The sequence below is a fragment of the Phocoena phocoena genome, chromosome 1, assembly GCF_963924675.1.
Source record: "Phocoena phocoena chromosome 1, mPhoPho1.1, whole genome shotgun sequence".
Lineage (NCBI taxonomy): Eukaryota > Metazoa > Chordata > Mammalia > Artiodactyla > Phocoenidae > Phocoena > Phocoena phocoena.
The window spans coordinates 139042377-139056826 of NC_089219.1; the positions used below are offsets into that span (position 1 = coordinate 139042377).

Below are 14450 nucleotides of genomic sequence, written 5' to 3' on the forward strand. Positions count from 1 at the left end.
TGTGGTGACCTAACTGGGAAGGAAATCCAAAAAAGAGGGGATATATGTATATGTATAGCTGATTCACTTTGCTGTACAGCAGAAACTAACACAACATTGTAAAGCTATACTCCAATAAAAATTAATAAAAAAGAATTTTTTTAATTAAAAAAAAAGAAAACGAATTCATCTCCATCAGCTCTCACTTGGCTTGCTCTGGTTTGTTTTTCTCTTGCCTTTTTCAGTCTATTCCCAACATCCAGACTGATAATGTGAATATACCAAATTATGTTGCTCCTTGGCTCGAAACCCTTCACTTAAATACCAAGATGGTGGTGTGGGAAGGCGTCAAGATGGCGGTGTGGGAAGACACAGAGTTAGGTCTCCCCACAACTAGGGTGCCTGCCGGCTGCTGGTGGGGAACTCTGACCCCCAAGAAGACGGGAGGAACCCCAGAGTGAACCGGTAGGATGTAGGGGAACAGAGGGGGAGGAGAAGTGGAGGTCAGACGAGATCTGCACCCCTGAGGCTAGGGATATCAGGAGAGGCAGGTGGGAGGGACTCTCCAGGAAGAGCGGGAGAGGAGCAGAGGGCGATTGCCCTGCCCACTTGGGCACGGGGAGCTTGCTGAGCTCCCAGGCTGATCCTCCAACCTCCAAGGCCCCTCCAGGCTGCATGGGTCCTTGGGGGTATAGGAGGGACGCCAGGGGGATCAGGAGAGGCAGGTGGGAGGGGCCCTTGGGAAGGAGTGGGAGAGAAGTGGAGGACGATTGCCTCACCCACTTGGGCATGGGGAACCTGCTGAGCTCCCAGGCCGGTCCCCTGCCCTCCAAGGACCCCCCTTCCCCCTCCAACTGCACTGGTCCTGGGGGCACAGGAGGGGGGCCTGGGCGATCAGCAGAGGCAGGTGGGAGGGGGCCTCCCAGACCCCAGACCAGAGGAGCAGGAGAGGAGAGGAGGGCGTTTGCCCCACCCACTCGAGCCCAGGAAGCCTGCTGGGCTCCCAGGTGAGGTCCCCTGTCTTCTGAGACCAGGGGTGGGGGGCATGCCTGGGCCCCTTCTGTTCCTTGAGCCTAAGGCCCACCCCCCACAGCCCAGGGCCTTTTTCATCCCTGTGAGTCCTGAGCATTGGCCCCACCCACCACCTAAACGTCGCCCTTGATTAGGCCCTGCCCTCCACAGCCAAGGCCTTCCCCACCCCCATCCCACCTTTTTCTTTTTGCTGCCCATGTGGCTTGCGGGATCTTGATTTGCAAGCCCATGGTCAGATGGGAGCTCCTGCAGTGGGAGCTCTGAGTCTGTACCATTGGACTAACAGAGAACCTCAGACCCCAGGGAATATTCATCAAAGTGAGGTCTCCTGGAGGTCTTCATCTCAGCACCAAGACCCAGCTATACCCAATAGCCTACAAACTCCAGTGTTGGAAACCTCAGGTCAAACAACCAGTAAAACAGGAACACAATCCCACTCATAAAAAAAAAAAAAAAAAAAAGAGATGGCAAAAAAATATGTCACAGACGAAGGAGCAAGGTAAAAACCTACAAGACCAAATAAATGAGGAGGAAATAGGCAATCTACCTGAAAAAGAATTCAGAGTAATGAGAGTAAGGAAGATCCAGAATCTTGGAAATAGAATGGAAGCATGGATTGAGAAAATACAAAAAATGTTTAACAAAGATCTAGAAGAACTATAAAACAAACAAACAAACAGAGGTAAACAACACAATAACTGCAATGAAAAATACACTAGAAGGAATCAATAACAATAATGGAGGCAGAAGAACGAATAAGTGAGCTGGAAGACAAAATGGTGGAAATAACTGCCAAGGAGCAGAAGAAAGAAAAGAGAATGAAAAGAATTGAAGACAATCTCAGAGACCTCTGGGACAACACTAAATGCACCAGCATTCCAATTATAGGTGTCCCAGAAGAAGAACAGAAAAAGAAAGGGTCTGAGAAAATATTTGAAGAGGTTATAGTGGAAAACTTCCCTAACATGGGAAAGGAAATAGTCACCCAAGTCCAGGAAGCATAAAGAGTCCCATAGAGGATAAACCCTAGGAAAACCACACCAAGACACATATTAATCAAGCTAACAAAAATTAAATGCAAGAAAAAATATTAAAAGCAGCAAGGGAAAAAACAAAAAATAACATACAAAGGAATCCCCATAAGTTTATAAACTGATTTTTCAGCAAAACCTCTGCAGGCCAGAAGGGAGTGGTAGGATATACTTAAAGTGATGAAAGAGAAAAACCTACAACCAAGATTACCCAGTAAGGATTTCATTCAGATTCAACGGAGAAGTCAAAAGCTTTTCAGACAAACAAAAGCTAAGAGAATTCAGCACCACCAAACCAGCTTTACAACAAAAGCTAAAGAAACTTCTCTAGGCGGGAAACACAAGAGAAGAAAAACACCCACAAAAACAAACCCAAAACAATTAAGAAAATGGTAATAGGAACATACATATCGATAATAACCTTGAACGTAAATGGATGAAATGCCCCAACCAAAAGACACAGACTGGCTGAATGGATACAAAAACAAGACCCATATATATGCTGTCTACAAGAGACCCACTTCAGACCTAGGGACACATACAGACTGAAAGTGAAGGGATGGAAAAAGATATTCCATGCAAATAGAAATCAAAAGAAAGCTGGAGTAGCAATACTCATATCAGAGAAAATAGACTTCAAAATAAAGGTTTTTACAAGTGATAAGGAAGGACACTACATAATGATCAAGGGATCAATCCAAGAAGATATAACAATTATAACTGTTTATGCACCCAATATAGGAGAACCTCAATACACAAGGCAAAGGCTAACAACCATGAAAGGGGAAATCAACAGTAACACAATAATAGTGGGAGACTTTAACACCCCACTTACATCCAGACAGAAAATAAATAAGGAAACACAAGCTTTAAATGACACAATAGACCAGATAGACCTAATTGATATTCACAGAACATTCCACCCCAAAGTGGCAGAATACACTTTTTTCTCAAGTGCTCATGCAACATTCTCCAGGATAGATCACATCTTGGGTCACAAATCAAGCCTCGGAAAATTTAAGAAAATTGAAATCATATCAAGCATCTTTTCTGACCACAATGCTATGAGATTGGAAATCAATTACAGGAAAAAAACTGTAAAAAACACAAACACATGGAGGCTAAACAGTGCGCTACTGAATAACCAAGAGATCACTGAAGAAATCAAAGAAGAAATAAAAAGATCTCACCTCAAGAAACAAGAAAAATCTCAAGTAAACAATCTAACCCTACACTTAAAATAACTAGGGAAAGAAGAACAAAGAAAACCCAAAGTCAGTAGAAGGAAAGAGACCATAAAGATCAGAGCAGAAATAAATGAAATAGAAATGAAGAAAACAATAGCAAAGATCAATAAAACTAAAAGCTGGTTCTTTGAGAAGATAAACAAAACTGATAAACCCTTAGACTCATCAAGAAAAAAAGGGAGAGGACACAAATCAATAACATTAGAAATGAAAAAGGAGAAATCACAACTGACACTGCAGAAATACAAAGGATTATAAGAGACTACTACAAACAACTATATGCCAATAAAATGGACAGCCACAAAGAAATGGACAAATTATTGGAAAGGTACAATTTTCTGAGACTGAACCAGGAAGAATTAGAAAATATAAACAGACCTATCACAAGTAATGAAATTGAAACCACAATTAAAAATCTTCCAACAAACAAACGTCCAGGACCAGATGGTGAATTCTATCAAACATTTAGAAAAGAGCTAACACCAATCCTTCTCAAACTCTTCCAAAAAATTACAGAGGGAGGAACACTCCCAAATTCATTCTACGAAGCCACCATCACCCTGATACCAAAACCAGAAAAAGCTATCACAAAAAAAGAAAGTTATGGACCAATATCACTGATAAACATAGATGCAAAAATCCTGAACAAAATACTAGCAAACAGATTCCAACAGCACATTAAAAGGATCATACACCATGATCAAGTGGGATTTATCCCAGGGATGCAAGGATTCTTCAATATATGCAAATCAATCAATGTGATACACCACATTAACAAATTAAGGAATAAAAACCATATGATCATCTCAATAGATGCAGAAAAAGCTTTTGACAAAACTCAACACCCATTTATGATAAAAACTATCCAGAAAATGGGCATAGAGGGAAACTACCTCAACATAATAAAGGCCATATATGACAAACTCACAGCAAACATCATACTCAATGGTGAAAAACTGAAAGCACTTCCACTAGGATAAGGAACAAGACAAGGATGTCCACTCTCCCCACTCTTATTCAACATAGTTTTGGAAGTCCTAGCTGGGGCAATCGGAGAAGAAAAAGAAATAAAAGGAATACAAATTGGAAAAGAAGAAGTCAAACTGTCACTGTTTGCAGATGACATGATACTATACATAGAAAATCCTAAAGATGCCACCAGAAAACTACTAGAACTAATCAATGAATTTGGTAAGGTTGCAGGATACAAAATTAATGCACAGAAATCTCTGGCATTCCTATACACCAACAATGGAAAATCAGAAAGAGAAATTAAGGAAACGCTCCCATTCACCATTGCAACAAAAAGAATAAAATACCTAGGAATAAACCTGCCTAAGGAGGCGAAAGACTTGTACTCAGAAAACTATAAAACACTGATGGAAGAAATCAAAGATGACAGAAACAGATGGAGAAATATACCATGTTCTTGGATTGGAAGAATCAATATTGTGAAAATGACTATACTGTCCAAAGCAATCTACAGATTCAATGCAATCCCTCTCAAACTACCAATGGCGTTCTTCACGGCATTAGAACAAAAAAATCTTACAATTCGTATGGAAACACAAAAGACCCCGAACAGCCAAAGCTATCTTGAGAAAGAAAAACAGAGCTGGAGGAATCAGGCTTCCTGACTTCAATCTATACTACAAAGCTACAGTAATCAAGACAGTATGGTACTGGCACAAAAACAGAAATATAGATCAATGCTACAGGATAGAATGCCCAGAGATAAACCCACGCACATATGAGCACCAAATTTACGACAAAGGAGTCAAGAAGCTACAGGGGAGAAAGACAGTCTCTTCAATAAGTGGTGCTGGGAAAACTGGACAGCTGCATGTAAAAGAATGAAATTAGGGCTTCCCTGGTGGCACAGTGGTTGAGAGTCCGCCTGCCGATGCAGGGGACACGGGTTCGTGCCCCGGTCCCGGAGGATCCCACATGCCGTGGAGCGGCTGGGCCTGTGAGCCATGGCCGCTGAGCCTGCGTGTCCGGAGCCTGTGAGCCACAACGGGAGAGGCCACAACAGTGAGAGGCCCATGTACCGCAAAAAAAAAAAGAATGAAATTAGAACACTCCCTAACAGCATACATAAAAATAAACTCCAAATGGATTAAAGACTTAAATGTAAGACCCGACACTATCAAACTTTTAGAGGAAAACATAGGAAAAACACTCTTTGACATAAACCACAGCAAGATCATTTTTGACCCACCTCCTAGAGTAACAGAAATAAAAACAAAAATAAACATATGGGACTAAATTAAACTTAAAAGCTTTTGCACAGCAAAGGAAACCATAAACAAGACAAAAGACAACCCTCAGAATGGGAGAAAATATTTGCAAATGAAACAACAAAGGATTAATCTCCAAAATATACAAACAGCTCATGGAGCTCAATGTCAAAAAAACAGACAATGTAGTTTAAAAATGGGCGGAAGACCTAAATAGCTATTTCACCAAGGAAGACATACAGATGACCAAGAGGCACATGAAAAGATGCTCAGCATCACTAATTATTAGAGATGGAAATCAAAACTGCAATGAGGTATCACCTCATGCCGGTCAGAATGGCCATTATGAAAAAAGCTGGAAACAATAAATGCTGGAGAGGGTGTGGTGAAAAGGGAACCCTCCTGCACTGTTGGTGGGAATGTAAATTGATACAGCCACTTTGGAGAACAGTATGGAGGTTCCTTAAAAAACTAAAAAAAACTACAATACGACCCAGCAATCCCACTACTGGGCATATAGCCTGAGAAAACCATAATCCAAAAAGAGACATGCACCACAATGTTCATTGCAGCACTATTTACAATAGCCAGGACATGGAACCAACCTAAATGTCCATCAACAGATTAATGGATAAAGATGTGTCACATATGTACAATGGAATATTACTCAGCCATAAAAAGAAACGAAATTGAGTCATTTGTACTGAGGTGGATGGACCTAGGGTCTGTCATACAGAGTGAAGTAAGTCAGAAAGAGAAAGACAAATACTGTACACTAACGCATATATATGGAATCTTAAAAAAAAACAAAAACAGAAAGGTACTGAAGAACCTACTTGTAGGGCAGGAATAAAGAGGTAGTCATAGAGAATGGACTTGATGACATGGGGTGGGAGGGCAAAGCTGGAGCGAAGTGAGAGTAGCATCAACATAAATACACTACCGAATGTAAAATAGTTGGCTGGTGGGAAGCAGCAGCATAGCACAGGGAGATCGGCTCGGTGCTTTGTGACCACCTAGAGGGGTGGGATAGGGAGGGTGGGAGGGAGGCTCAAGAGGGAGGGGATATGGGGACGTGTATGCATAAGGCTGATTCACTTTGTTGTGCAAGAGAAACTAACACCGTATGTTGAAGCAATTATACTCCAATAAAGATGTATTTAAAATAAGAAAAAGTATCAATAGAAACCAAAAAAAAAATACCACCTTCTCAGTGAGACCTCCTCTGGCCATGCTATTTCAGCCTGCATCCCTGTGCACGTAGACCCACACCCATCCCACGCCCTCACAGTCCCCACTTCCTACCGTGTTTCATATTCCTCCATAGCATTTATCTCTAACACCTTGTATATTTTCTTTATTTAACCTTTTTTTGCTCTCCTTCTCTCTTCCCTATAAAGGCAAGCTTCATGAGGGCAGGCAATTTTGTGTGTTTCGTTCACTGCCATGTTCCTGAGTGAAAAGGACCTGGCACATCATCCGTGCTCGACATATGCTGTTGAGCAAGTGGATTCCTGCAGAGTCCCCTCTCTGGCAGTTGTCCTTGAGTTAGCTGATAAACTCTCTCACCTCAGGACATGGAAGGAAGCCCGATGTACCTAATGGAAACTCTGGGAGACCCAAGGAAGTGACTCGAGACAGACTTTCAGGTCCCCATGAAAAGCACGGGTGATCTTACTTCTGTAAGTTCCCAAACTTCATCTGATTGGTCAGCAGAATCACCCCGGAGCTTTAAAAACAATAATAACAACAGCAACAGCCCCTCCAGACCTCACCCCAGGGATTTTGATACAGCATGTCTACAATGGGGTGGAGCCTCTCTCTTTACAATGTTTCCTAATCCTCCTGATGTGCACCCACCTTTGGAAAATTGTCACTTTTAATAATAGAGGCAGTTGCCTAAGCTAATACTCTGGCTTGGTTTGGGATGAAGTCAACATGAGATACTTGTGGGACGAGCACCTCTCTGGGGATTCCAGCAAAAATGAGGACATTTCCTCCCCTCTCCCCCGCCCCACCCCCGGCTCTGGGGAGATGCGGACAGACGTCTGATCCCAGGGAACCGAGGGTTTCTCAAGCTTTCCCTGCCCACGGAGCCCACAGGAATGTGCCCAGGCCCCTGGGATGGAGCTCCTGTTCCAGCACGAGGGGCCCAACACCTCCCGTGTCTTCATGAAGAGTTCTCTGCAGGTCTTGCCGTGGGGGTGGGGAGGTGGGTGAGTGGGTGGTCGGAGCAGCAGAGCCGTCCTGATTGGCAATTCCCTCTCCCGATGGTGACTGATGTGACCTCATTCTGCCACATGGCAGCGCGCAGGATCAGGGTACAATCTTGTCCCCTCGCAGCAGACAGTGGCCTCTCACTGTAGCTCTGGCCTGGGTCGTGTCTCAGAGGTGGGGGTCTGTGACATTCATCCTGCTTCAACTTCCTGCTCACAGGCACAGCTTTGATCATATCTTTTCATCTTCTGGTCAAAGGCTCCCCAGGGGCGGCAGGGGTGGGGATGGGGACAGGAAGTGGGAGGGGGCAGACTCTGCTCCCCCCAGTGTGGGGAATCTGAGGAAAGGATATGAGACATGTTGAGGCAGGAAGCAACCTTGGGAGTGAGAACACTCGTGGCAGCCAGGCGGCAGATCTCTTGGAAGGAATGTGGAATCATCATCATCCTTCCAGGAGATGGAATTTCAAGACTGGCCCTGCTGGGTTTCAGGAATACTTTGGGTGGGAGGATGCCCTGTGGTCTTAGCCAGGCACTTTCCTGGGCACCAGGGCTGAGCAAGACAGATACGGCTTCATCTCTTGGCTCAATCACTATCTAGTGGGAGACATTAAATAAATGACTAATTATTTCAACTGTATTGCTCTTAAGGATAAGGGCAGGTTACTGTTTAAGTGGCTAATCTCTTGTAGTGGCTAATGTCTTCTGGGTAACTGGCAAAAGTTGGGGCCATATCTCACGGTGGAGGCTGAATTTCTCCAACCAAGCTGTTCCCAGGTACTCTTACATTCTTTCATTCAACAAACTTTTATTGAGTGTATATGGTGAACCAGGCACTGTCCTGGTGTTACCCAATGAGACAGACAAGTGCAGTGTGCTCACAGAGCTTACCTCCAGTAGGGAGAGATCGTAAACAAATAAATACATAAATAAGAAAACATCAGGTGGAGCTTGGTACAATATTGAATATAAAACAAAATGACTTTTAAGCTAAAACCTAAATGACAAGAACCGGCCAGACATAGGGATACCTGGGAAAAGAGCGTTCCCAGTGAGGCCACAGCTAGTGCAAAGGCCCTGAGGTGGGAAAAAGTGTTCAAATAAAGAAACTAGGTGGAACTGGGGCACAGAGAGGTGGGAGAAGTAGAAAAGGACCAGATCACGATAAAGATGGGGTTTCATTCCAAATGTGAAGAGGAGCCATTAGAGTGCTTTAAACAGAGGGCTTGACTTCCATCAGCGACAGAATCCAATTTACACTGACTTACCCAGGCAAGTCTAACTGGTAAGACCCTCTATGGAATCATTCTGAGATCAGGGTTCAGGATCCTGACCATCTCCCTCAAACAGTCCTCTCTTCTCAAGGCACAGTACCTCAGTTACTCAGGCCAACTCGTCCTTCCTCTCTAGATGAGGATATTCATGGATGAACAGGGGACTACCAGCAGGAAGCGGAAGCACCATTTATTAGAGGACCTGCTATGCACCAGGCACAGTACTAGCTGCTTTATTTCTTAATACATTTAATCCTTGAAGCAACCATCTTCTGAGATGTGTGCTTCAGCTCTCATTTCATGGATGGGGAGACCAAGACTCAGTGAGATGTAGTAACTAATCCAAGCTGCACAGCAAGTGAGTGAATTTGAACCCACTCTGGTCCGCTTTAAAGGCTCTTTCCACCACAGTATGCCTCTTCTAGATCCATTTTTAAGACTCCCATTTTAGTGACTTGAAATTTCTTGGTGTGAAAATATAGTCTATCTTATTTTTTCTGCAGGCTTATCCCGAGCTAAGTCCTCAGCTCATTACTCTACATTGCCCCCTAAAGTATATAATTTTGTGTGCTTCTGAGTAGGTTAAACAAGATGTAAGGAGAGGGCATCCAACAGAAACCACACAACAGTAGGTGAGGAGCTTCTGAAACATGCTCCAGCCATTTCGGGAAAGAATCCTCCACCCTTCTTCTGACCCCTGCTCCTCTCTGGAGGGAAGGCCGGGTGGGAAAGCATTTCCAGGATGGCTCTGTTAGTGCAAATCAATGAATGATCCTTTAGAGGGGTTTCGCAGAGGAAATCATTCCCACTCCCATTTCCAATCTGCCTGGGGGTGTGGGAAGGCAAGGAATTCCAGACTCAAGTCAAAAGCGTGAAAACCAAACCAACAGTGCCTTTCACACGAGAACCCTATCTCCCATGGTAGGGCCGAAGCCGCCTTCCCCAGAGCTGGAAACACGGCATCAGGCTTATCAGTGTGGAGACCTAATCCCCGGGGTGGAAGTGTCCATTGGGCTTCCTGGCTGGGGCTGGACTGTCTGATAAAAACCATCTGAGCCTGAAGAACCAAATGTTTGTCTTTGCTCCATTTATCCTGGAGCCCTGGGATTTCTTCTGGAGTGGCTAGTGCCCCAGGCTCTTCCTCTGTTTATTTTCTTTGGTTGTTTTCCCATAGCTGGTGGATGCAGGAAGCAGTTAGCCCATGCCTGGTTGGCTGGAAAAAGTAGAACACAGCCAATTAGAGCCAGCCTGTGGAATGTTGGGCTTGGAGAAGTTCAAAAAGAAAGAAAAAGAAAAAACAGTTTCCTCATTGGCCCATCTCTGGTGCTTGATGTTCCACCTTTGGGTTTTCCTTCCTTTGAGTTAAATATTGACCCTGGCTCATTTAAAATGCAAATACTGTTTTCAAGCAGGGAATACATTTAATCATTAAACTGAATGATTTTGCCTGCTTGCTGAAAAGTCAAGTCTCCCAGATAAGGACCAAGATAAACCTTCTATTTCAGCCAGCTGGAACCAACTCCCCAAAAGGTCTTATGCCCGCCACTGGACCTTTTACAGCCTTCTCTCAACCTCAAAAGCCCTTCTTTTTGCAGGCACTTAACCCAATCCTGCCCATTATTCAAAGCCCAGCTCAAGTGCTACTACCCCCTCCCTTGTGGCCTGCTATGAATTACACATCATTCTTCCCACTTGTCTGTCTTATCTGGATTAGGGATCTGAATGTATGCCAAGTCCTGCTCTGCTGCTAATAGCTAAGTGGTCTTGGACAAGTCACAATCCATGTGAGCCCTGGTTTCCATACCTATAAATGGGAACCGAGATTCCACTTTCAGGAGTGTTCCGGTGGTTAACTGAGATAATCCACGAGAAGCAAGCAAAGTGTTTATTGTGTCTCCCCATTAGAAAGCAGAGTGCACAATGGTGGGGAACTTTGTCCATTCTGTTTTCTCCGTTCCTCCAGCCCTAGAACAGTGTCTGGCCCATGGCAGGTACTCAATAAATATTTCAAAACCAATGAATAAATAACAGCCAACATTTATTGACTGCTTACTAGGTTCAAGAACTCTTCTAGACTTTTTATGTGTTTTATTTCATGTAATATAAAGAACTAATAGAATAAAAGCTGTAAGATATTTTTAGATTGCAAGTGCTGCGAGGACAAACAGTGTGCTTATATTCATACTGGGCACTCAGTATCAGCTGAAAGATTGATTGAACGAAAGAATGCTTGAATCAGAATTAATTGCCCGACTGCCTTCCATTATAATATGATGGACAAAGCAGCTGGCAGCATCAGATTCCCTAGACGATGGGTTTTGTCTGGGGGAGGGGAGTGAGGATAAGAGTTTCCTGTTTCACAAATCTGTCCATGGCTGACCCTTTAGGCTTTGGCCTTGACTTCCCATAGATCCCGGTCCGTGCCTGGATATGTGCTTTTGGTGCTGGTGTCAGGATGTGGCATAGCAAAGATCAGGTCTCCTGGGGGAAACTAGTTCTAATAAAAAGTCTGGGAATGGGATGGGATAGAGGGACTGGGTCCCAAACTCCAAAGGCTGGTCGAGGAAACTGGATCTTGCTCTCTCTCAGGAATCGAGAATGAAAATGCCAACTGCCAGGCCACACAAGCAACTCTTTTGTATTCCATAGAAAGAAACATGATGAATATGTATGGAATTTTCTCCCCACAGAATGTAAGGGGAAGGGGTGTGTCATTGGTCAGAGAAGGTCAGAATTCACTATGGGCTGATGGATTTTTGTGTCTGTTGGGAAATGCCCAAGGGATGTGTTTGGGTGGGGATGGTTGTTCCTTTAGTTGTGTAATTAGATTTCTGGATGGAGAGCATAGGTTCAGGAATCCAAAGCAAAAGAAAGCAAGACTGACTGACTCAACGGAGAGTTTGTGATTGTGCCGAAAGAGGGCTTGGCAGCCCTACTGTAGAACAGACTGTCCCAGCTGCTTTCCAGCCTGGGTGGGGCATTGCTGCTCCACGGTCCCCACTGAGCTTTCTTTACAGAAGGATGGTGGGGCTTCTATGTCTCCCAGACCTGTCTGAACTAGTGGCTCTCTCTTGGTTTGTTCCTGAGGATTCTGGAGAGACTGGAATGCAGAGCAAGGGTCTAGAACTTTTCCAAGAAACTTGGTTCTCTTCCCCACCCTCCTGTCCCATCATTGGCAGATTCAAGGCTTCAGGTTCATGGTCACTGAGCACAGGTCTGTGGCCAGCAAGTATCACTTGGGACACCAGGTGATAAAAAGAAATGTGTTCTGATAAAGGGTTGAATAAATGAATGAAACCTGGGACAGAAGTGGGTCTCACATACCTGATCCCTGGTAATCTCATGGTTAGGAACAGAGATCCTTGAAACGGGCCGCTTCCAGGCAAACTCCAGAGGCTAGAACTTTCTATTAGAATAAGCAGGGCTCACCCTGTACCAGTCTTGAAAGAAAGACCTTCCTTTTCTAGACCCTGAGCTCCAACTTTCCCCAAATATGGACAGTGGGGTAATTCACTGAGTTACTAACTAGTTTCATGTTCCCTATATATGCCTTTGCCCAATCCCCACCCTATTTCTAGCAGAGAACCAGACCCTTTATGAGAGGACCTTTCAGGGCAGAAAATAGTACGTTTTGAAGTCAATGGCTTTAAACCACTGAAGAGATTTCCCTAGATGTCCAGAGGAGGGGAGAGAAAATAGGGGAGATAGCTTCAGAATAGAAAGAAGAGGTTCAGCTGCCCCCCTCCCACACTAGAAAGAAGTTAGAGAGCTGTGAAGCCCACCCCCTCCTCCCTCCCAGACAGCACCCTAAGGGCAAAGCCTCAGAAGAAAATAGGGCCAGGATCATAGGTGGGTTGGGCCCAGCACGGGGCCTTCCAGACTCAGCCAGGAGTCGCACGGCCCAGGTGGGCCTGGAGCAGGTTGCCATCCACCTCACTGGACCGCGAAGGACCCAATAGGGAAGATGTCTGCGGCGACCCTGATGAGCTGATGTTCACGTTCAGAGCCCACGAGAGCCTCTCAGGTTCTGCTAGTCAGTAATGAATGAGATTAACTTTCCATCATCCCTGTGGGATGGTGATTTGGAGTTGAATTTTCATGTGATTTAAATAAATTGTGATATTTCTGGCACACTTCCATTGTGGCCTGAAATTCACACTTGTTACATACGGAAACAGCTCCTTGATTTTGATTTTTTTTTTTTTTTTTTGCCTCTACCTCGGCTGTCATGATTCTAAGGACCCCACAGATTCACTGTCAGTTGAATCAGGGAACTGAGCAATTGGTTGGGTGGGAGTGGGGAGGTAGAGCTCTAGGCTCTAGAAAACCATCCAGAGTGAGCCCTGAGGGTCTGCTTCACCCAGTCCCCCTTCTGCCTGTGCTGTGGACTGAAATTCTCAGCACCCTGAACAGGACAGATGTGGGGTCCCTGCTGGTTTGGAATTGCTGTGCCTCTGGGAGCAGCCAGGCTAGGTGCTCCCATCTCCAGGATCCCTGAAACTATGCCTCCCCTCTTGGTCATCCCACAGCAGGTTAGCATCTACGCCCTTCACCTTGAATATTTATGTGTTTATCTATGTGTCTACTTAGGTACATTGACTTATTAACAGTTGTTGTATGTCACTGTGTGTCAGGTGCTAGGCTGGGCACTTTACGTGGATAATCTCACTTAATTCTCCCCAAACCCTATGAGATGGGTACTATTATAATGCCCATTTTAGAGATGGGAAAAACCGATGCTCGGAATATATTTTGTCATGAGCTGTGTTGGAGCAGAATTAGAATCTTGAGTTTAACCCTGAAGGGTCTCTACTTCTTTCTCTCTTCAGAGACATATATGTACATGAAAATTTTTCATATGCAGACATCTTACCAGGTGGTAATACTTGGTACCAGGTGGTACCTGATACTTGGGGGCAGGGACTGTATTGGTTATTTCTTTAAAAATCTCAGAATGCTATAGATAACATTCTATATAGATTTTTGAAAAACAACCAAGGCCCAAAGGAGTTGAGTGATTTGCATGGGGTCACACAGTAAGTAATGAAAAAGTACTAGGTCTAGAATATCTGCCCTGAGAATCCAACTTTCAAAGGGCTATGGGTTTGGGAGCTAGCATTAGCTCTGGCTATCAGATGAATGAATTAATGAAAGAACAAAAATGAATGTACATCTGAAGGGTGAGTAACTCATGAATTAGCTGGTTTAAGACCATCTCTGTCAGATCTGGTACAAAAGATGTCCAATGAGCTTCTGAATGGTATAAGTTTAACTTCCTAGTTCCCTCTATCCCAAGTCAATTGCCAGAAGGATCCTACTGACCTTTTGCTGTTAACTTCTCCCCTCTTGACCCCTTTTCTCTTGTTAAGGGAATTCTAGGGTGGTATTTACCACCTCTTCAAAAGAATCAAAGGAAAACAAAACACACAAT

The 14450-nt window shown here is 44.2% G+C and overlaps 1 protein-coding gene across 1 annotated transcript in view; it reads right to left on the minus strand.

Annotated features, from left to right (window-relative positions):
- The window catches only part of NMNAT2 (nicotinamide nucleotide adenylyltransferase 2), a 163002-nt gene that overhangs the window by 8883 nt on the left and 139669 nt on the right, over positions 1 to 14450 (minus strand). The gene's annotated exons all lie outside the window — the stretch shown is intronic.